We start from the raw sequence: 23315 nt of genomic DNA on the forward strand, positions 1-23315 counted from the left end.
AAAATGTTGTCTCCCCTGTTGTCACAGAAGCAGAGGAAGAGATTCTTGGCCTAACTGTTCCCTGCTCTAATCTGTGTAAGTATTGCAGTGCTTCAAAGCATATTTTAAAACAGCCAAACTTTGACTATAGCCCATCTTATTTTGCAATTCCATTTTATTTTTTTTTAGGCAGATGGTTTCCATAATGTTTAGTGCTATTCAGCATTCCTGTGAGGGGATGTGACTGGGCACATGGATAGTGGGAGGAGGAGGAGGAGGAGGACAGGCAGGGAGCCAGTTCTGAAGGACTGGGACAGCTTACTGCTCTGTGCTCGCCAATGTGGCAACTCATCCAAAGAGAAAGACAGTTCATCAGTAGCAACCACATTATTACTTAGACTAGGTTTACCTACCTCTGACAAATTAATTTTGGCAGTGCTCCCTCCACCCCACAAAAGCATCAGGCAATAAAATTTCCTTAGATAAATAGACACTATCATGCATTTTAGGCTTCTTTAAAAGTAGCAGTAGCATTTCTCTCTCAGTTATCAATTTTACCTAGTTACAGGATTTTTCAAAGCATAGGAGAGACTAGCCTTTCCTCAGACCACAAGCTTATGGTTACCCTCCTGGGAAGAATGTCTTCTGTCCAGAATCTAGGTTAATTATATGCAGACTTTCTTTGGTAGTTTTGACAGTGTACAAAGGGCAACATGACATTTATCTTGACATTACCTTAAAACATTTCCCTAAGAATATATATGGGGCTAAAATAAATCTCAGCTTTTCAAAAGTTATCAGTGATTTTGAATATTTAAACTTTTGTCCAAGTTTTGTTCATTTGAAGAAACCCTAAGGGTTATTTTGAGAGTTTCAGCACTTGGGAACAACAACTTTTAAGATGTGCCAAGTTTAAACCAAAAAATAAAACATGCAATATTTGCAGCCACTCTTGACAATCTTAGAGCCTTGTTACATGTTGCACTTTGAGCTACTCAGATGTTGATTGATGTTAATGCTAGCTCCAGTTTGGAGCAGTCACACCTTGGCTAGGGACAGAAGTTACACATAAACTGGTTTAAGTGATCAGAAACTGATTTAAACCTGTAACAGAACAGAAGCTCAGTGCACATAAACCAGTTTCAAAATTGCTGAAACTGGTTTAAGATAATCCTGGTTGAATGTAGTGTCAGACTTAGCTGCTTTGGCTCAAACCGGTTTATGAAAATTCTGTCTCAGACCCCTTCCTGGTTCAAGTTAAATCACAGTCTCCCAGCATGCTTTCCAGCCTTGGGCTGTGCTGTTCTGTCTGCTCCAGAGAGCAGGGCTGGCCCCACCCCCCTGCTCCTTAGCTGGAGCAGTGAGGGCTGCCTGACAAGGGCAAGGGGGAAAGTCCAGCTGGGGATGCAGCCCAGTCTGTGGGGGGCTGCCCCACTCCCCCCAGGCAAACCAAAGCTGGGGTCTGGGGCCAGAGAGGGGGATTAAAGACCCCTCCCCCCACTCAAACTTACTGCTGACTGCAACTGTGGACTACAAATACCAGAAACACCTGGAAGAAGGAACAGAGAGTGATGAGCAACCCTGCAGAGTCCTGCTGCTGTAATTCTGGATTACAAATCTCAGAGACCTTAGGGGCAGAAGGAAGAAAAAATAAACACAGCCAGAGAGCTATGCTCTTGGGCCCCTGAGCTTTTGGCCTGAGCTACTGCAGGCATGTGGCTGCATTTCCTGAATGAAAGATAAATGTCTGTTCACTTCTGTTTCAATTGAATCTGTGCAGTTTAGACTAACCTGCAAAGACTAAATCAATTTAGCCATGGTCTTTTTGTCTGTTTGTACCTAGCCCTTAAGTCTAAATACTTTCTCTGTCTGTCTCCCACCTGCACAGCTGTGACTTGCCACTAGACGGCTGGTGATCAGGGACCTGACTAGGAGCTACAGCTGGGAGTTGTCACTATAGGGTTGGTGAGCCAGGATATGATTCTATCCCTTCTCTAGGTAGGGGTGTGTAAGATGGGTTTGGGAAGGGGCAGGGACTTGAAGCTGGGAGGCTAAGAGTTAATTGCATGGGGTAGGTAATGAAATGGGAGGTGGAAAGGTGGTGAAATGAAGAAAGTCAGCCACTGAAGGATAAAAGAAGAAGAAGAAAAAAGTTTAGACCAGGCTTGTCTAACACACAGCCCACAGGCCGTCATGCGGCCCTCCAAGCTGTTTTCTGAGGCCTGAGGTGCTGCGACAGGAAATGAAAGTAAACACTGTACTGGGGTGATGTGATACTGCTTCCAGTGAGGTCTTTGAATATGGCTCGCCAGCCCACTGGGTGATAAAAAGTTCATGATCCGGCCCCACATTAAAAAAGGTTGGACACCCCTGACTTAGATAATCACTCAAATAAAGAGGAAGTAAATCAAAGCAGGTCTCATGTTTTAATAAAATGGGATTTGGGACTGTGGGGTTGGGGGTGCTAGTCATGGTTCCCAGAGTGGCTGAGAGGTGAGAGCAGCGAGTGAAGGAGCTTTTGATGGAGCTACTGTCCTGCCCTGGGAAGGAAGCTCCAGATCACAGGGACCCAGTCTGGACCCCTACCTCGCTTCCCCCACCAATTTTCCCTAAACCCCACTCCTGGACCTGTCCATTTTCTGTGACCTGGCTAGTTATTATGTGCTCTGTAGTCTGCTTGCATAGGGTTGCACCCCTGGGGGTGGGCAGATCCCTGGTGATGGGAGAGGGAATTGGCTTGGTGCCAGAATTGCCCACTGGACAGTAGAGTTCAGGGGGTGACAAGTTTATCTGCGCAGAACAGGAGGGTGGGTGATGCAGAGAGACTGCATCCTGGGATGCTGGAGAATTGCAGCTTGGGCAGCTTATCTGTGGGGAGTGGCCACACATTAATGGAACACAAGCTGGGTAATGTAGATCAGAGAGAATCTTTCCCTGGAGTGGCATAAGCCACCTAAAGTGTGCTTAAAACTAGTTTCAGGTGTTAATGTGTGCAATCCAGGGGTGAAGAGCTCCAGGAGCCACCTAAAATTAACTTGTAACAAAGCCTTTAGGCTTACTAAGTAACAGTGTCATTCTGTAACTGACTTAAAACACAAGGAAATAAATTGTTATCCAAGAAACAACAGCACAACTTGAGTCTGAATAACTGTTCTGTAGAGTCCATTCTCCAGCAAGATAGCATCCCAATGAGTTATATTCATATCCTTTTGATTTTTTTGTACTGGATATGATGAATGGGAACATTGAATGTTTATTATAATTTGGATTTGAATTCAAAGTCTAGAAGTTGAAAAGTAAATGTTACCCTCTGCTAAAATTTGATGCTGAAGAGTATACATATTAGAAACAACAGCTTTTTTAAAACTTTGTTAATTTTCGGTATAAGGTACATACTCTTTTTTAATTTTCTCTCCCAAATCCAACTGTTGTCATCAAACTTAAAGACAAATAAGTAATTCATGCTTGATATTTCTTCAGTAATTATAGACAGAAAAATAGGCTATTAATTGCTTGGAAACAGTTTATGATTTTCCTGACTTGATTTATTATTCAAGATATTTGCTGTTTAATTTTTGGTGATTTTTGTTATTGGTTGATTATTCATGAACTGTTTATGTGAATATCTAAGATTTAAAAAACTGAAATTTAATTTAGTTTTGACTGGACACAAAAATCACAAACTTGTTTTTTGTCCTTTGTTGGATGAGAACAATGATGTAAATGTTTTAGCTTAAAATTCACTTTTTGTGTATATTTTTTACTTGCCATTTTCATGAATATTCCTGTCAGGAAACTAATGTACTAGTGTATTTATGCTCAAAGTAAATTCATTTTTATTCTAATTAATATTCATTACTTTCATTTTTTTCTTAAAGTATCCACCAGGCCCTAGTCAATTTTACATATTAACAGTGAATCAAATTTCACCTTAGATCAGTGGTTCCCAAACTGTGGGTCACAACATCATCAGATAGTGTTGTGGCACAGTGCTCTCTCCTGCTCCAGGTTCCCCGCTGCTGGGCTGCAGAGGCCTGAGGGAAGGGCAGCAGGGTGGGGAGCCCCAAGCCTACGGAGGGCAGCCCGCATCCTCCCTTCCATGCATGGGCTCCGCTCTGGCCATGCTACCCGCAGGGGAGGGAGGGATGGGGAACTGGACTCCATGCTCCAACCTTAGCAGCTGCTGCTTCCTGTGGGTGGCAGCCAGGGCTCAGGTGCTGCTGGGGAGGGGGAGGGGGGTGGTCAGGGGGTTGTGGGCCCTGGGCCTGCAGCACCTGGGTAGATAGTGGGGATGTGGGTTGGGACTGAGGGGTACCTGGGGGAAGTGGGGAGCTGTGAGTTGGAAATAAGGGGCCATGCTGAGGAAATGGGGTCATTAAATGAGGTCATGCTGAGGAAAAGTTTGGGAAGCACTGCCTTAGATGAAATTCACACAAGCTAAGGGCAGACATTAAACATAATAAACTGGTTTAAGTGATCAGAATCTGGTTTAAACCTGTAACAGAACACACATTCAGTATACATAAACCAGTTTTAAAATGGCCAAAACCAGTTTTAGATAAACCTGGTTGAATGTATTCAACTGAGCTCAAATCAGTTTATGCAGTGTCTGTCCCAGACCCCTTCCTGGTTTAAGTTAAGCCAGAGTCCTCCAGCATCCCAGCATGCTGTATGAGCTGGACTGTGCTGTGTGCTCCAGAGCAGAGATGGCCCTTCCCCTGTGCTTTCTAGCCTGAGCAGGGACAGGATATGGCAAGATGCTGGCCAGCATGGCCCCATTAAGTCAAAGTGGGCAGGAAGGGGGGTAATTCTTCCCTCCTTCCCGCTCTCCCCCACCTCAGCTGGGGTCTGCCTGTCTGTCAGGAAGCAGAGGGGAGGGGGCTGCTGTGGTGGCCCCTGGGGCTGGCAGGTCCTGGCTGCAGGGAAGAAGAGATGGAGTAGGAATTAACCCTTCTCTCTGCCCCCTTCACCTTACTGGGGCCATGCTGGGATGAACTCTTTCCCCCTCCTCCTCCTCTCCCTAGGCTGGAGAGGTGGGTGGGGGGGGGCTCTGTGTGGTGCTGGAGGGGGACTTCTCCTCCACATCCTCCCCCACCGCTACAGGATGGGGAGGGGTCTCTATGTGAGGCTGCGTGGCCCCAGAGGGAGACTCTTTCCCCACCACTCCTCCCTCCTGCAGGGTGGAGAGCGGGGCTCTGTTCAGTGCTGGGGGCAGTACTCTTCCCGCTTCTCCTCCTCCCCCCACCACCGCAGGACAGGGATGGGGGCTGTGTGTGGTGTTGCCCAGCCTGGCCCAGCCAGGGCATAGGCAGTGGCTGTAACTGAGCCACAGCTGCTGGGGGTGGCCCCACCCCCACAGCCCAGGCTGGCCTTGTTCAGCCCTGGCTGAGGTAGCTGCACGTTGGGGCTGCACTGGGCCATGGGTGCAGGGCCACACCTGTGGGTGTAGCTCAGTGATGGGGACACTAAGCCCTGTCAGCAGCCCATCCTGGCTCAGCATAGGTGGCCAGCAGCTGCCTGGGCAGGCGGCTATCCAGGCCTGCTCAGGGGCGCTGGTGGGCCCGGAGCCCGACAGCCACCCACCTTGGGTGCTGAGCCCATGAGCTCCTGTGGTGCCTCTCAGCCAGCTCGATTGGGCCACTTCCTGGCCAGCTGCCAGCCATGTGTGCCAGGCTGCTGACAAGGCTCAGTGGCCCCATCGCTGAGCTGCACCCGCTGGGGTGGCCTCACCCCCATGGCCTGGCCTGGCCCCACTGTAAGGCTGCCTCAGCCTGGGCTGAGCGAGGCCAGCCTGGGCCGCAGTGGTGGGGCCACCCCCAGCAGCTGCAGCTCAATTAATGCTGTTCCCAGTGCCCTGGCTGTGCTGGGCAGGCTAGTGCCGCACAGAGCCCCCCCTCCCTGCCTCATGGTGGCGGGCGTGGGGGGCGGAGGTGGAGGCAGAAGAGTACCCCCTCCCCAGAACTGAGCAGAGCCCCCCTCCCCACCCCATGGTGGTGGGGGAGAAGCAGGGGGAACAGTACCCTTCTGGTGCTGGGCAGCCTCACAGAGCCTCCCTCTCCACCCCATGGGGATGCAGGGGAGGAGGAGGGGGAAGATCCCCTCCCAGCACCAAACAGAGCCCCCTCCCTGCCCTGCAGTGGTGGGGGAGAGGGAGGAGGGGGAAGAGTTCCCCTCTGAGGCCAGGCAGCGCTGCATTCTGGGATCGCTCCTGGCTGTCTGAGAGCCACTGGGGTGGGCAGAGTTCTCTCCCCCTCTCCTCCCCTGCCACATCAGTCTGGCCACACTCCCTCTTCCCCCACCCTTGGCATCCTGCAGGCCAAGGTTGGGGTTTAAACCCCTCCTGAATCTTACTCTGGCCTGGCCATGTGCCCCCCCACCCCGAGCTCAGCTTCCCTATGGAAGGGAAGGGAGGGCTGCTCTAGTGCCCTGGGCTTCTGGTTCTGATTCTAGAAGAACTTTGTGAAGGTTGACCCCTGTATATGTGCAGAGACCCACTGAAATCACTGAGGCTGTACATGACAGTAGGCCTCCACCCTCACTAAGTTCATTCTTAGTTCAGGGCCCTGATCTCAGCACTTAGCTGCTGTATCTGTCATTAGCTAGCCCGCAGACAGTCCTGCTGATAGTGAGTCACTACCTATATAGCATGGAAGGGTCCAGACGCTTGTACATTTGGAGCTGTTTCAAAAGGAAAGTAACTGCTACATTCTAATTATTATGTGTGAACAAAATGGGAATGATACAAATGTAATACAACCACTCTAACTTCAACACTGGATGTAGCAGTGTTCCAAGTGGAGCAGTTTTGCTAGGTGTGTATTGATCCTGGCTGATCCACATTCAACAATCTGAATGTAACATCTATTGCCCTTTTGAAACCATTTGAAATGGCTCCAAATGTATGTGTGTCCATATTTTTACTGACTCCACATACATGGGTGTTGAGGATTATATTAGATGACCAAGAGAATCTGGAATTATTAGTACCTGGTATAGAATAATGGTTCTCAAACTGGAGTGTACACACCCTAGAGGTACACAGCACTTTGCCAAGGGGGTACATGCCTAAATTTTAATAATAGAGCTGGAGGTGCTGATTGGTTAATGTGTAATGAGTAGTGGTGTTCCCATATGTTGACATCAGTGCTGATACTCTTCCTAAAAAATAAATATGCAGAGACACATTAGATATAGAGTATAAAAGCAACAATATTTTGCAGGTAAATGGGTGAGCCACTGGAAAAGTTTGCAAAACATTGGTATAGAGTAATAGCAATTACTATTTTAGCTAGTGAATTAGTATAGCAGCTATTGAAGATCCATTCCACAGCTCTAGCCTAAGTTTTGGGATGGATTTAAATCCAATAACCTGTATACTTTATTCAAATAAAGCTTGATCAATTGGTGACCTTTTACTATTTGTAATCAAAGCCATTTTTGCATTATGCTTAAAGCATGTGCTTTTGACTCTTGTAGTATAAAGTAAAATGAGCCATTTGTTAAATTATAGAAATACGTTACTCTGTCTAAAATCCTATATGCCACATTAACTCCTCCCTGAATTTTTATAGTTGATTTATAGCACCCAGAAATGAGAGGCTTGTAGCGCAAATGCTGATAGCTTCCCTTGACTAGAACAGCATGAACTGCATGGCTGCAATTCATGATATCATACTTTAGCACGAAGGAAATCACACTAGTCATTTTCCCCTGTAGAACGAAATGTGCATTATACTGATAAAAAGCAGTGGAGAGAGTTGCACATCTGCTCTGCAATTTCCCAGTCTCTTGCTCACCTTCTGAAGATAAGTATGCACACATATGGGGTTTCCTTTCCTAAGATGTTCCAAAGCCATAAGTCCTTCTCTCCATTATATACCCAATGACACTTTCTTAAGCACATCAGCAGAGCTTTAACTACCTTGTGGAGCTGCTGGGAGTTTTCAGTGGTCTATGAAAAATAAATTGCACTGAAGTTATTTACACATAAATGCATGGATAAACTAGGCAGACCATTGTGGATTCCTTCCTAATCTTGGGGGATTTGTGGAGCTTAATTCTTTAACATTTTCAAAGTACTTTGAGATCTTTTTATTGAAAGTGCTAAAAATGAAACAAGAATTAATTGTCTTATGGTACTGAAAAAAACCAAGACCATAAATACATTCCAGATAAATAAACAAATGACTTTCCAAATAAATTCCAAATGTTTTGTTGATAATGATGATGATGATGACAATCTATTGCCTTGTGTGCTAATTGATCCATCAGCAGACTGTGCCACACCTCTACTTTTGCTCCATATGGCATATTAGTAATTACACTATTTCAACCTATTGTGTGGAGGTGGCTTGTATAGTAGATTACTCTGTTTAAATTATTCAGGAGGCTTCTCATGGATTTACTTTATATTAGTCCTTTTTTAATGGAATCAAAGCTATATGGAAAAATCATTTTTAGTATGATAACATAATTGTTTATGCTTGGATTAACCTGTCAGTGAGGAACAAAGCAGTCATAAGGGGATGGAGGAAAGAATGTGAGTCTTAAGCAGATATTTTTATTAAAGAAATTCCCAATCTTCTTAAAATATCACTTCATCCAAATACGGAACTAAATTGGCTCTCTTAGTCTCTCTCTTTTTTTTTTTTCAATTTTCCTCTTATATCTTAAAACTGACCAATCAGGGATTGAAATATTTCTGAGCCCTATAGAAGGATGTTCTCAAAGATGGGCCCATAATTAATATGTAAATCAGGCTGATAGTGTCTGGCTAAGGCAACAGATGTACTGTACTGATGAGCTGTCACAAGCACAGCTGATGAAACCTGTCTGCTGTTCGTGTGTCAGCCCTTAGAAGCTGCTGATCAAAGTTAGAAGGCTATGCTCTCAGCCCTGCTGAGGCTTTGTCATTGTGTTTGTGTGGCTTGTGCCTATGATGTTTTTGCCTTTAGCTAAATTATGCTTTTGTAGGCATGGTCATCTAAATATATGTAAGGCTCTTCTCCTGTGATTAAAATAGCTGTATGAATTGCTGCATGCCACTGATAAGGTCCAAGGAGAATAGAATATGAATTTTCTGGTCATTGGGCAGTCCCACTAAGGGTCTGTGGGGAGAGTCATCCTGACTGTAGGTGCTGTGATTAGCATATTAAAAGCAACTTCATTTGCGCCTATGTCAGTAAGTATTTCCATTTGAAACCTCCATTATGAGGAGTTAATAACTTGGGCACAAAAATGTACTCAGGACTTAAACGTGAATAAAAGGGAATAGTTTTTTTCAGTTTTATGAAATGATTATCTATTCTGACTAAGAACTGTTGTTAGATGCATCCCAACAATCTGAAGTTATCATAAGCCCTGCATTATCTGTACCTCTACCTCCCCGCTCTAATGTCAGTGGGAGTTTTGCATACGCAGGGAATGCAGGATCGTGCCCCACATACATATTTTTCCGTGATTTGTAAGAACATATTGTTTATATTAACAACTACAGAGCAAGCCCACTGGAGTGAGAGTTATGAAAGCTGGTTTTCTTCAAGGGTTACAGGCAATTAGCATCACAACATTTGGATTACATTTGTGATATTTAGAATGAAGTGCTTAAGCAATAGAAACTGATAGAATTTCCTTGAACAACTAATTTGGATATACAAATACTTTGAAAAAGAATAAAATCTATTTTCTACCCACCAGCAACAACTACCCCTATGGGCTGCCTTCTTGTGCCAGGGATTCATAGCTAGGGAGGAGTTTCTTGTGGAAAGCCTTTCTGCACATCTGCTCTGCATTTGCCAGAGCCATGAAGTTTTCAGAGCATGACGGTCCCTGCAAAGGCCTCCACTCCTCCCCCAAAGAGTAAATGTCACCATTAGGGAAAAGACTCAGGAACCATGTAGTCACTGGCTGCCTGCATTATGTCTCCACCAACTCTTTTTTGTAGGGAGTAGAGACAGCACAGGGTAGACGTTAATAATGTTGTTTTTGGAACACGTATCATTGGCTTAAGCAGAGAACATGTTGTGGAAAGTGACTGCTCCTTAGATCCACACCCCTTTTATGCACTCCTACATACCTGGCATGGATTATTTTCTGTAGGCTCCAGGAATGGGGAGGGAATGCCATGTAGCTGCTGCTGCTTGCCCTCTGCAATGATTTTGGGGATCTGTCTGGCCTTTTCAACTCTCATTTGTTTCTCTCAGCCCCAGAAAGTCAAAGGCAGGACACTGTTTTCTGTGTTTGTGTTCATGATTGGGGTTTAGAATAGGCATCTTGGCAATAACTTTGGGTTTGGCATGTTGCCAACAAATTGTAGTTTTTACATTACTTTGATAGTATCGACCAAAAAACATCTGTAGAAGGCTTCATTTAGACTTTGCATTTGGAAACAGACCTCTGGACTTCAGTTTAGTGCTTCCTTTTGCCATTAATACTTTTAATAGGCAGGTTTTTTTGTTATAGAAAGCACTCCTAATGGCAAGACCTACATCAGGGCTGTTCAACTTTTAAGGACCAAGGGCCGCACGCCCCCTGGCCACACACACTGCAGGGGTTGTACTCTCCCTGGCCACACACACATTGCAAGAGCTGCACGCCCCCTGGCCACACACATCACAGGGGTTGCACCCTCCTCCCCCACCATGTCAGTGGCCCCACCCCCACCATGCTGTGCCCAGGGTTCAAATTACACTCTGACTCTTGGCGGGGGTCTGCAGTGGTGGCAGCTGGAAGGACCCACTGCTTAGAAAGGCACAGGGTGGGCTGGGGTCTCTTGTCTCTTATGTGGGGGGGGGCTTATGGGGGGGCCCAGCCCTTGCCAAGCCCCCCCCCCCCATATTTCAAATGCTGGCTATGCCCATGTCCCCCAGTGTATTGTGGCAGGCACCTCTCCCTGCTTCAGTGTGGAGCAGTCCTGTGCTCCAGACATCATGCCATGTGATGACCCTGCTGCCCTACACAGTGGGTACCCTATCTGATGTACCACACTAGAGCACTATGTGGTGTTCCAAGGTTTCCCCCTGCTACTTGGCAGCAGATTTGGCCCCACAGACCAGATCACCCCACCCCACCCCCAGTGGTGGGGACAGGTTGTAAAAGTAGGAAAGGCACTGGGAGGCTAGAAACAAGTGTCAGAAGCCATTTGAGTGGTGGGTTGTGCACTGCCCAGACAGGGAGCTTCGGAGCTGCAGGTTAACCCTTCAGGGACTCCATGTTGCCTACACACCACCAGTTCAACAGCTCTGACCTACATAAAGAACATCTGTGACACAGGGCAGGCAATGTCCCCAATCCTGGCATCATGGAACAGCCTGAAAACTGGAACCTTGGGAGAACTTGAAAAGCCATTCACAACAATATGCCATTTCATTTTCTCTCCTCTTATCTTCACATTCAAAAATGGCACAATTGCTTTCAATTTTAAGAAAGCCTCCCTCCTCCTATTGAGGCATCTATTAGACAGAAGTCTGGGCTTTATTTTGCCCCTACTGCCAAGAATTGCCCCACCAGGTGACCTTCCAGAAACATTTACAGCTGGAGCCCAGGAAGCAGTTTCTTGAATCTCTTCTTCCCCAATTCCAGCAGCAAGAAAATCTGCACCCTCCCCTGCTGCCTAGTATTAGTCTTTCCTTCTGAAAAGTCTCATGCCTGCACTTAAGACAAAAAGATTCTTCTGCTTCCAGTCTAGTTTCCCACTACTCCAAACCGGCTTTGCCCTTCCCACAGTCACAGCCCAGTCACCAGGGCTAGGGACAGACATTCAAAAAGCCTGAGCCTGAGTTGATTTGATCTTTGCAGGTTAGTCTAACCTGCCTAGGGTGAACTGGTTTGCAACCACACAGACATGGTTTGCAATGACACATGCCTGCAGTGGGTCAGGCTAGAAGTCAGGGGTGCTAGAGTAGCCTTCCCTCCCCTTCGATAGTGCTGAGCTGAGGACGGGGGTATGGCCAGGCCCTGGCAGCACAATCTGATTAGGGAGGGGTTCTTCCTCCCTCTCCCCTCCGCGTGGTGCTCCTGGCCAGCGAGGGAGCCAACAGGGAGTTGATAACAGGGCATTTAGCACCCCAGCAAGAAAGCAAAAGGGTCTCTCATTAGTTCAAGCTCTTCTTAAACAACTTTTTCCACAGAAGGAATGGAGGGACATTACCAGCTGACCTGCTGATTAGATCCAAAAAGCCCTAAATGCATACTGTCCTGCCTGCCTTACACAGACACCTCTCAGCATCAGCTAGCATACCACATGCTGGCTATGGACTATGCTGTAGTATAGGGGAGGGGGGAATCTCTGCTTGAGCAGGGAGTGGTGGCAGGGGAAGTGGCAACAAGGGGAAGTCAGACGGACACTGCTGTGCCTGCTGGAGCTCCAGCTAGGGAGCAGAGGTGCAGGGCCAGCCCTGCTCTGCAGCAGAGCTGCAAAACATGCTGAGATGCTGGAGGACTCTGGTTTATGTTAAACTAGGAAGGGGTCTGGGACAGACATTGCATAAACCAGTTTGACCCAAATCAGTTAAGTCTGATGCTATATTCAACCAGATTTATCTCAAACCAGTTTCAGCCATTTTCAAACCGGTTTGTGTGCACTGAACATTTGTTCTGTTACAGGTTTAAATCAGTTTCTGATCACTTAAACTGGTTTATGTGTAATATCTGTCCCTAGCCGAGAAGGGTTGAGCACAATTTCTGTGCCCTGGGTATTTGATCTTCAGTAGCAACCATAAGAGCCACTTGATATAGTTGCTGCCCAGTTCAAATTTAATATAAAATAATCATCTGCAGGAAGTGGAAATGAGCTCGCAGAAAGACCAGCACTAGGCACCTGAGGCTAGTCAGAAAGGAGTGCCTTAATGCATATCTACAACAGCCTAGTTCAACAGCTGCATGCTGGCCCATGACTTGAAAAATAAGTTGCCTTTTGTGATATATCTCTTAATTGTATAACAAGGGTGAATAATCTAATAGGCCTGTGTAAAGCTGCTAGTATTTGCTTTGGATTTGGCTGATTTGGGGGACAGTGATTTGTCCCAAATCGATTCGGCTGAATTGGATTCGGAGATTCAGTTGCTGTTGAATGGCCAAATCTCTGAATCAAACAGGCCTCATCCCCTGCTCTCTCTCCCAGCCCTGTCAATGGCTGTCCTGCCCAGCCCCATGGTACCGGCTCTTAAAATTTTTTTTCAAAAATGCCCCGCACTCACCAGCTCTTGCCAGGCGGGTGGGGGAGGGGAGGCAATCCCTACTGCTCTGCATTGCATAGGGGGTTCTGCCATGAGTCCCCATCCCCCACCTGCTCTCCCAGTTCCATCAATGGCTGTACTGCCTGGTGCCAGCATCCCAGCACTTAAAAAAAAAAGCCCCACACTCACCAGCTGCTGCAGCAGCTGTCAGGGCCTCTGAGGGCTCATGGAAGAGCCTCCCATTCAGCGTGAGGCAGTGGGGAGCAGCTGGGAATGCCCCCCCACCTGGGAGGAGCTGGTGAATGCAGGACTTTTCTTTTTTTTTTAAAGCACTGGGATGCTGGGGCCAGGCTTGGACAGCCATTGATGGAGCTGGGAGAGTCGGGGGGAGGGGCTCAGAGGGGTTGGGGGGCTGGGGAAGCAGGTAAGGGATGAGGTCTGGTGTGGCTCCCCCCATGGTCCCCTCCTCTTTCCTTTACCCCCCCCCTACTTACCAGCATGGAGTCTCCGTCCAGCTCCCTGCAGCATCAAGTAGGGACTGCCCAGATCTCTGAAGCTCTTCAAATCTTTTCCAAATAGATTCAGAGAGATTTGAATTGATTCAGACCTTTTTATTGGTCTCCTGATTCAAATTTGGCAATTCGGCTGCCTCACTGGGCCAAATCTCCTCTGAATCAAATCAGCACCCAAAGCTTCACACAGCCCTATTATCTAATGACTTTATATTCTATATTTAGCAGTGAAAGTTGCTGTTTTTTATGATTAGATCTCATTTCTTTACTGTGCTGGCAAGCCTCTGACAGCAGAGCAAAGCCCCAAGGTTACCATGCAACATGGAGGTTTTTGAACAACATAGCTAGACCACCACCTTGAATAATATTAACTCCGTCAACAAAAGGATTCTGTTGTCAGTATAGTTGCATCTATGTTGGGGTTTTGCTGCTGCAGCTACACTGGTTGTTAGGAGGCATAATTTTTTCTTACCGTCCCAGCTGATGTAGCTATGCCAGTAAAACTTTGTAGTGCAGACCAGATCTGATAGCCTTAGGATTTAAGGGCTTACCTCCCTTTGAAGTCAATGGGAATTTGGTCAGATAGTGCAGAACTAGATTATAATGGCGTAAATCTTGACTAAGAAGTTTCCAAGTCTCATGGTGGTAAAAATGTTGAAAAGCCTCTAGAAATGAGGCACTATGGTCTCTCTAGCTGATAGGGACTGGGCATCTTGACATACAAGCTTTCATCCCAGGCCTGTTACTCAGTTGCTATATGATTCTGAGATAATTTCCCTCCTGTGCTGCTTTGTCCCTTCCCACTGTGGTCTGTTTTGTCTATGTAGATTATAAAGTATTTTGGGGCTGGGAGTATCTTTTTACCAAAATTTGTACAGTACCGAACACAATGATACAGGGTTCAGACTGGGACCTCAAGGTTCTACTATAATGTATAATAGGATCATAAACTTAATTCCTTTATCAGGAGGGGAAAAAAAGGAAATGTTAGAAAGATGGTCAAATAACACAGGAAGATATTCAACCTGCACACTTTCCCCCCAACCCCCCCAACCAAAACAACAAAAAAACCAAAAAAAAAACCCATGGGGAAGAGATGGGCTTTTTAAAGGAAACTTTGCATTCGTATCAATATATAAATATATATGCTAAAGAAATAACTAGTCATTTGCACAGCTGAGAGCACATCACTCACGTTGTTTTGGGATAGATCACCACATTCAATCATTTAAAAAAAAAACCACTTTAAAATGATTTAATGAAAACATAATCTGCTATATTATCTTAGGTTACAACAACTTAAGGGAACCTTTTTGTAGAAGTCATACCTTCTTCTGAATGTCGTCATACTTTTAACATGCCCCTTATCTCTTTTCATAAAAACACATTCAATTGCATTTAAAAAAACCCCAAGGATTTTACATGGATTGGTTCCCTTCAAACAGAGAGCAATATATGCTGTGTTTCTTTAAATTTTATTGGCATGCAAAAGAGTTTTCTTATGTGACAACAGTAGGATTGATGTTGCTGGTAATGCGACATTAAAAACAGATTTTAGTGCAAAGTAACTGCAGCTTGCACCTGATTTGTGGAACTAAAGCAATGGCATAATATGTCAATGATACTAGGTAAAAATCTCTGTGTAAAATGTAATTTGCAACCTTTTCAGTCTAGGCTTCAGCTACTGAAAGAATGGAAGGAAAAAAAACAACAACCTTCGTACTGGACAGTGAGCAAAGCATGATGGATAATCTCCACCAGGCGTATAATTGCTTCCAGGTGCTTATTCATTTTACTAGTTACTCTTGGGGCTGAAATCCCATCTCAGAATGTTTTCCTTCTCAAAATGACAACTCCCAAGAAAGATCCTACCAACAGTACTCAGATCTGCCAAGCTTTTTTGAACTGTTGCACGCTTTCACCATCCAGGAAAAATAAAGGTCCAATATGTAAGAAATGACTGACAAAAGAACATCACAAAAGTAATTTTCTGAGTGCTAATCCCCTGAAAATACAATGTGTGCATTTATTTCCTCCTATGACTTTTCTTTAATGTGCAGAATAAAAGGCATGCTGGCATTATTTTGTAAACAGTTTTTAACCATATGATACTCTTTGAGAAACACGATATTATTAAGAGTACCATTATTTGAAAATCAACTTTCTAGCTTCATAAACTGTATCTACTTTAGTTACAAGTAATACCTACAATTATTATATCTGAAAATTTTAAAGGAAAAAAGTATACCTCTCTTTTTTCAAGTTGCTTGCCTTGTGCATATTAACAGCGCTCTGTGTCTAGTCAGTTTTTATTTTGCTTATGTACAGACAGGTTCTTGTTGTTGAATAAGCCCCAGGAGAACAGAAAACCCCTTGAAAACATTTTTAAAGGATTATTTTTAAATCATGACATTCTGCGTGAAGAATATTACATGTTATGTAAAGAATCAGAAACTGGAATTTAAATATGTGTGTGTATGCATATATATTTATAGAATGCAGTCTCCTTTAATTGTTTTGAATTGTTCAGTGCTAATGTAGTTAGTCTTAAAGATGTAGACTGCCAAAACCCCCTATTAATCAGACTAAATTAAAACAGACAGTGTTGCTGTGCAACATACTCTTAAAGAATCTACATCACTTCAATCTATAGAAAGTGACAGCTTAGAGGGGCAGCATGAAAGATCAAATGTAGTGATTTTTACTTCTGCCTTAGATGGCTACAGAAAAGGCTCTTACTTAAGACTATGTAAATTAAACAATGAAGTTACAAAGAAAGAAGGAAAGTATCAGACAATTTTTCCTAAACTCCCTTGGTATCATGCAGATGTGTAGTCTTCAGGAACTTCTATTTTAATCATATTTCCAACAGAAAATATCCTCTGAACTTGAATCAAGGTGGAAATATCAGACCTGCAGGTAGAGACACTTGCAATGGCAATGGCATGTATGAGCCATATCCTCAGCTTTGTTGCTGTTGTTGCTGATGATTTGTATTGTAACAATGCTGTAGAGAAGAAAAAATAAAGGGCTCCAATGCTTAGGACTCCAAAGTATTAAACATTGTACTCATTGGGGTTTTTTTCCCCTGCTAGGACTCCAAAAAATCGAGTGAAAAAGAAACCAAACCAAACCTGAAGCATATCGATAAAGAGGTGTGAAAATTGACTGCTATTTCCTATATGTCTGTCCCATTTATCTAATCTTGATGCATGTCATCAATGTAGCTATTGGTGTTTAGTGAATTTTTTTTCTGCTTCATTCCATTATATAGTACTTGCTTTTTACAGACATGACATTTTAGTGGTGAGTTACTTGTGTGTGACGCTGGATCCAGTGACTGGAAGTGATTTTGTATTCCATTGCAGTTTTCCTTGTTTAACTTCCCACTGAAAATTTTCCATGTTGTTTTTGTTTGGTTGATTTTTGGATAGAATAGGAATATGCAAACATGTCTACTCCACCACCTCCTCTCCCAGCCTCCCTCACTCTTTGCTTATTTCAAAGTGTTAAGTGATGGTCTGGTCATTATTAATTACTATGTTTTAATGCTAATAGTCAAAATGAACTTAGGAGCTTGTTGACTCCACAGGGATGCTATTGAAATTCAGCATCGGTTACTTCACAATTATTTTAAAACATGATTGCCATATGATTGCCTGAGCTATACCCTTGATGGATATCCATTTCGTAATGGAGAAAAAGTATTGCTCAAGTTTATGGGGGTAATGGGAGCTTAAGAAATGTGGAAAAATAAAATGTCAGAGAAAATTTAGATAAAGTAAACAAAAAAAGACAAGTCCTCTCTTCCCTCTCCCCCCAAAAAGAAAAAGTCTTTGGCTCTCAAAATTCTGCAGGTCCCTAGTTAGATGTAGAATACAAGGGTTCAAAATGAAAATTATAAAATAATAAAAGCTCAGCCCCTTAAAAGTGCTCCCTTAACACTTTAAAATGTTCAAGCAATAATATCTGGAAGTTGTTGGGCTTTAATGTTATTTATTGGTGATAAAATTGCCTGCTGTTCTCTCTCTATTACCATTTTTAGTGAGTTCTCTCAGATTGGTCCATCTCAAAGTACAGGCAGTCCTCAACCTACAACGTTTTGAGTTACAATGTTTTGCACTTGCAACATTTATAAATTGACAGCCTGTTTCAACTTTCTGATGTCAGTTTCGACTTTCCAATGCTTGATCTGATGCCATGCTAGTGAACAAGTTCGCTGCATTGCCCATCTCCCTGGAGAACATCTGTCCAAACTTCCTGGGACACTTTCTTTAAGAAAGCAGACAAGGCTCCAGAAAAACCTGCAGCCAAGACTCCTGAGAAGACTCCAGCCAAGAACCCTTCAAAAAGTTCAGCAAAGTCACTTCAAAGAAGTCTTTCCAAATCAATATAATTGCTATTTACAATATAAATACATTAATGTAGCTATATTACTCATCTATAATTGATTGAGTATACAATTCTCGGTTATTTTTGGTGAAAATAGGGTATCGGGCCTTGGTTCAGGAACCAATCCCCCGTTTATAACATTGTTTCCTATGGGAAAATTGGTTCCGAGTTATAATGTTTTGACTATAATGTTTTGACACAATTTTCAGGAACGAATTGTATCGTATATCTGAGGGCTGCCTGTAAAGAAGAAGCAAATACAACAACATGCTAATTAGAAGGCTCACCAAGTTCTCAGAGGTCTGTAGCAATCTTAGGTCAAATCATCCTCTGCCAGACCCATGCAGAAAGGGGTCACAAACACAAATACAAAAATCTGTGAGCAGCCATTTTTCATAAAAAACAGATCTGTTACCCCCTCTGAGGAACCATTAGTGTTAAAGAAGAGGAAAAAAAAGGAGAATTTGCTACCCCAGTATTCCCAGGGAAATCCTGACCTTAAACTTCAAATTAATCAAAGTAAGTGTTCATGTAGTTTGCCTGAGTTTCTGCACTCTACCCTGGCATTTCCTTCACCCTTGCATAACAGCCAGGCTGCCACTGGTAACCCCATCCAGAGCTTCATATTACCACTTTTTCTAAAGCATTGGCGGTTGGAGCCATGAATGGTAATGTAATGCTGCTGCAAGGGGTAAAGAATGGTATATTTTCAGACATGCAGTGAAGTTGTTTTCCACCACTCCCCTTTTCTGGTTAGACAGAAATAACAGAAACTGGGAATGCATAAAAGCTACATGGAGGGCCTGCTGCCTAATCAAGTGGAGTAGGGCATAGTTTCCCAGACACATTTGGTCAACATATGCATATATTGGCCTTCCCCATACTGTTCCCCGGTGCACCTGGTTAGTTTATATAGCAGGTGTGAATGCAGGAGTCACACATCTTGTCACCTCTTTTCACTCTGTCTAATGCTCTCAACAATAGGGCTGTATGGGTAATATTCACAAAAGAAATGTGAGAGATTGTTGTTCAGTATATGACTGAATTATTTTGCATACAAGTGGCAGTTCTAGGGAACAGGCATGAGGAGGACTAGCATGTTTCTCTGTAAGGCTAGGGAAAGGATTAATGTTGAAACTCCAAGCTTCATGACAGCACACGAGGCAAGCTGAGGCCCTTAAAGTTTACTGACACTTCAATTTTTTTTCAGTTCTGTTCCTAGGATTTCCATGAGGTTTTTTAAATATCCAAACTCTGCAGTATCCAACACAAATTTTATTTTGATTTGATTTGCTTTGCTAAAGTTATGCCAGTTATAAAGCTGCTGATGGAATTGAAATTGAAATTGGAATTGAAATTTGAAGTTTGGCTTTCAAATATTTTCAGATCTGTGATTGCTAGAGAATGATTGACCACAAGGTGACAAGGTGAACATGAGCCACCAATGTGATGTCGCAGCTGGTAAAGCAAACAAAATTCTGCCTTGTATCCATAGGTATTTCTCAAATAAATCTCAGGATGTCATCCTCCCACTGTACTTGGCCTTGGTGAGGCTGCAGCTGGAGTACCGCATCCAATTCTGGGCTCCAGAACTCAAGAAGGATGTGGAGAAACTTGAGAGAGGAGAATAAGCCTAATGATGAGAGGCTGAGAGCCATGGGACTTTTCAGCCTGGAAAAAGCACAGGCTCAGGGTGACCTGGTGGCTGCCTGTAAGTTTGTAAAGTGTGTGCATCAGGATCTGAGGGAATGTCTGTTCACCAGAGCACCACAAGGGATAACAAGGACCAACGGTCATAAACTCCTACAACACCATTTTAGGCTGGACATGAGAAAAAACTTCTTTACTGTCTGAGCCCCCAAGGCCTGGAATAGACTGCCTCCAGAAGTGGTACAGGCACCTACTCTGGACTCTTTCAAGAAAAGTTTGGATGCATATCTTGCTGGGGTCCTTTGAGCCTAGCTGACTTCCTGCTCCTGGGCCAGGGGGCTAGACTTGATGATCTTCAAGGTCCCTTCCAGCCCTAATGTCTATGAAATCTATGAAAAGAGTGTAAAATTCTATCTTCGACAGTATAGAGAAGTTTCTATCCAGGAAGTGAGTCTGACTGGGTCACTTCCTTTTGTAAGCTGAATGCTGTTTATATCTCTAAGGTATCTACTAGGAATGCTGGTAAGAGACTGATCTTTATTCTATGGTATCACTCAGATTTAGAAAAAGCCAAATGGCAAGAGTCATTAATCATTGGCTCCAATAACAGTTGTTATAAAAAGATTAGTCTAATCAAAATTAGCTTTACAAGTTACCAACAACAGTAATTGATAGCTCAGTGCCAAATTCTTACTATATTACTTTAAAATGACAAATTTGGCTAAGAAGGAATTTAAGAGTTTGGACCTCACTATCAGACAGCATGTCTACACATGCATTTACTGTGCAGTAAGTTACTGTACAGTAAATTACTATGCAGCAAGCGGTTTTTACAATGGCGTTTACATGTGCAGATGTTACAGTGCAGTAACACTGTGTGTAGACTGACTTGGGACTAAAGTTGGTCCCAAGTCAGTCCACACACAGGGTTACTGTGCAGTAAGGTGTCTATACATGCTTTACTGTGCAGTAACTACTCGGGCATAAATTTGTTAGAAATTCACCATAGCTACTGAGTAGTAATATAAATTACTGTGCAGTAACACTGCATGTGTAGATGTGCCTGGAATGACCCTAATTCTGTAGCTCTTGTTAGTCAAAACCCACTAATATTGAAAGGAGTTTTGCCTGAATAAGCACTGAAGGATTGTATTCCTTATCTGAAAACTAAAGAAGCTAGTTAGCATTTTTCCAGGATGCACTGATACTTATTCCAAAGCAATGTTAGATACATTTTAAAATACACATTCACAAATTAAATATACACAAGAGTTTCAGCTGCTAGAATTCTGGAGTCTTTCGGCTATCAAGCTCTCCCAAAATGAATCATAGCCCTAGGATACGTTTTGGTGCATGTATATATTTAGAATGTTTTAAATGTCCTTTTTAACCCTTAAAGAAGGTAAAGTGTGAAGTGGGGGTGTCAAAGAGAGAAACCTTTATGAAGATTCAGAATGGCAGTTTTAGAGTTAAACTGAAAACCACCAATTAAGAGCAGAACAATTACAGTGGTATTCAATTTTGTAAAGAATATGTTACAAGACACAGGAAGTAAAGATTACAGTACATGAGATACAGACTTCTTCACTAACTTTCTGTACAGTCAGGGCTAAATGGGGAACCAACTCACAATTAACATAAACACCCCATAATCTAGGCTATTCCAACTCTTTCCCCCCAGTGGAATCTTGCCTTTCTCTCACTACGTATAGGAATAGCAAGCCCCTCTAGCAAGAAGTTCGTGGCAGGCACCACTTAGCTACGTGCGGTGTAGTGCTGTGGTCAGTTATGTTATTTATGCCTTGTAGCTCTGTGTCAGCTTCCCTATGGCTGTTAGTCCCACGGCCAAAGTATTTTCCTTTAATTCAACCCTGTATGAGGCATCTTAATGTAAGATAGTGAACAAAAAAGTAAAATCTTGTGGCATAATTATTTCTTTTGTAGTAAAATATATTACTGGCATTTTTACAAGGAATTATGCATTTTCTAGTTGCCAGTGTTATCAATAAGGGCAAATTAAGCATGAACTAAGGCGTATGTGCCAAAAAAATCTTACTTAGATTAGTTTTAATAAATTCTAATATGTATCAAAAGTGTGATGTACATAGCCTGAAACTATATTTGTTTTCTGTGTATTACACCTTTAATTTCCCAAGATATGTAATTCTCTATGTAGATATCAGCCATTTTGTTCTCAATGTTGCTTGCAGCTTTTGATTGAGGTGGCTACCTCCACTTTACTTTCATACATAAAATATATTGAATAAAGCACCAATCCCCAGTTCTTAAAAAACATGAGTCAGGTCTCCAAAAAACACATGACTGGTTTCAAAATTATTAGAAATTAATAATTTAAGGATTCTTTTTCTTCTGGCTTTTGAATTGCAGATGATTTAGAAACTTTTCTTTTATTGCTACTAGCAAAAAGAAATCTGACTTACAAAGACAGTAGGATGCAAGTGGGATGAGCTAAAGCTGTGTTCTCTTCATTCAGTCATAGCCAAAATTCTGGGGAGAACCTAGTTTAAGGAAATCAAGTTCAATCTGTTTGGGGGCCCAAACAGTGCCTGCCAGAATGAACTGTTGAGGCATCTGCAAGATAAATGTGCTAATTATGCAGAAAAACCTGCACTTGTGCTATTCATTTGAGCTAGCAGTCTGGGGGGAGTGCTCCCTCACTTCAGTTTGAAAGAGAAATTGCTGATGGAACATAGCAAGTAGTACAAAACTGGAGAATTCACTGGATGGCCTTTAATGAAACTCACACTTCTAATAGCTTCATGAATGCCCTGGCACAGGCAATTTTTAGCAGCAAGTGTTGGCAATTTCTGAAATTGTCAATTTAGTTACTTAATTTAATTTAGGCTAAGTACAGACAGTCAACAAGCCCAAAGCAGAATTGATCCAATCTATGCAGGTTTCTCTAAGATGCATAGATTGAACTATTAATAAACAGAATTCACATTCACTCTTCAGCTGGCCAACGCAGGCAGATGGCTGCACTGGCGAAACCCAGAAGGTGGGGAGTGCTCCTGCAGGCCTCCCAGCTCCTCTGGGCTGTGATTATCTCAACCTCATCCCCTTGCCAGCCCCCCTGCCTCAAAGCTGCGGTGAGGTGGGCAGGGGGGGATGCAGAATGGACCCGCTACCCCAGCCCTATCCTCCCTCAGTGTGAGAGTTGGGGGGGAGGGTAGTGAGGGGGTGGAGCTGCAGCCAAGCTGTGTGGGGGTGGAAGCCCCTGCCTTGGAAGCTTTCCCCACCCTGAGCAGACCCTGGCAGGGGGGCAGGGGGGCGCTGGTGCCAGGGCAGGTGTCTGTTCCCCACATTGCCCACCTCCTATGCCACTACCAGCTGGATTGGGGAATAGAGGCTTTGCTTTCTCAGCTCTGTGAAAGCCTATGCTAGCCCACCAGCCCTGTGGGGCTGGGGTCTAGTGTGGGGCTGCATAGCATCCTGGCATGCCAGGGGACTGAGACCTAACTTGTGTTGGGAGGGGATTTGGAACAGAAGTTCAATAGAACTGTCTAACTGAAAGTGATTAAATCTGGTACTATTTCCATCTTAGACCCGATTTTGCCAGTTTGAAACCAGTAAGTGCACACTAAAC

The 23315-nt window shown here is 43.7% G+C and overlaps 1 long non-coding RNA gene across 3 annotated transcripts in view; it reads left to right on the top strand.

The window, feature by feature from the left end:
- The window catches only part of LOC132250008 (uncharacterized), a 236750-nt gene that overhangs the window by 135405 nt on the left and 78030 nt on the right, over window positions 1-23315 (top strand). For 2 of the 3 annotated variants that reach the window (XR_009461581.1, XR_009461582.1), the window contains exon 4: window positions 15336-16712. The exons of the other annotated variant lie outside the window; for it this stretch is intronic. This is a non-coding gene — a long non-coding RNA (uncharacterized LOC132250008). Of the gene's footprint in view, window positions 1-15335; window positions 16713-23315 lie in introns of those variants that run through there. 3 annotated transcript variants of the gene reach the window in all.

The sequence above is a fragment of the Alligator mississippiensis genome, chromosome 4, assembly GCF_030867095.1.
Source record: "Alligator mississippiensis isolate rAllMis1 chromosome 4, rAllMis1, whole genome shotgun sequence".
In the NCBI taxonomy this organism is placed as follows: Eukaryota; Metazoa; Chordata; order Crocodylia; family Alligatoridae; genus Alligator; species Alligator mississippiensis.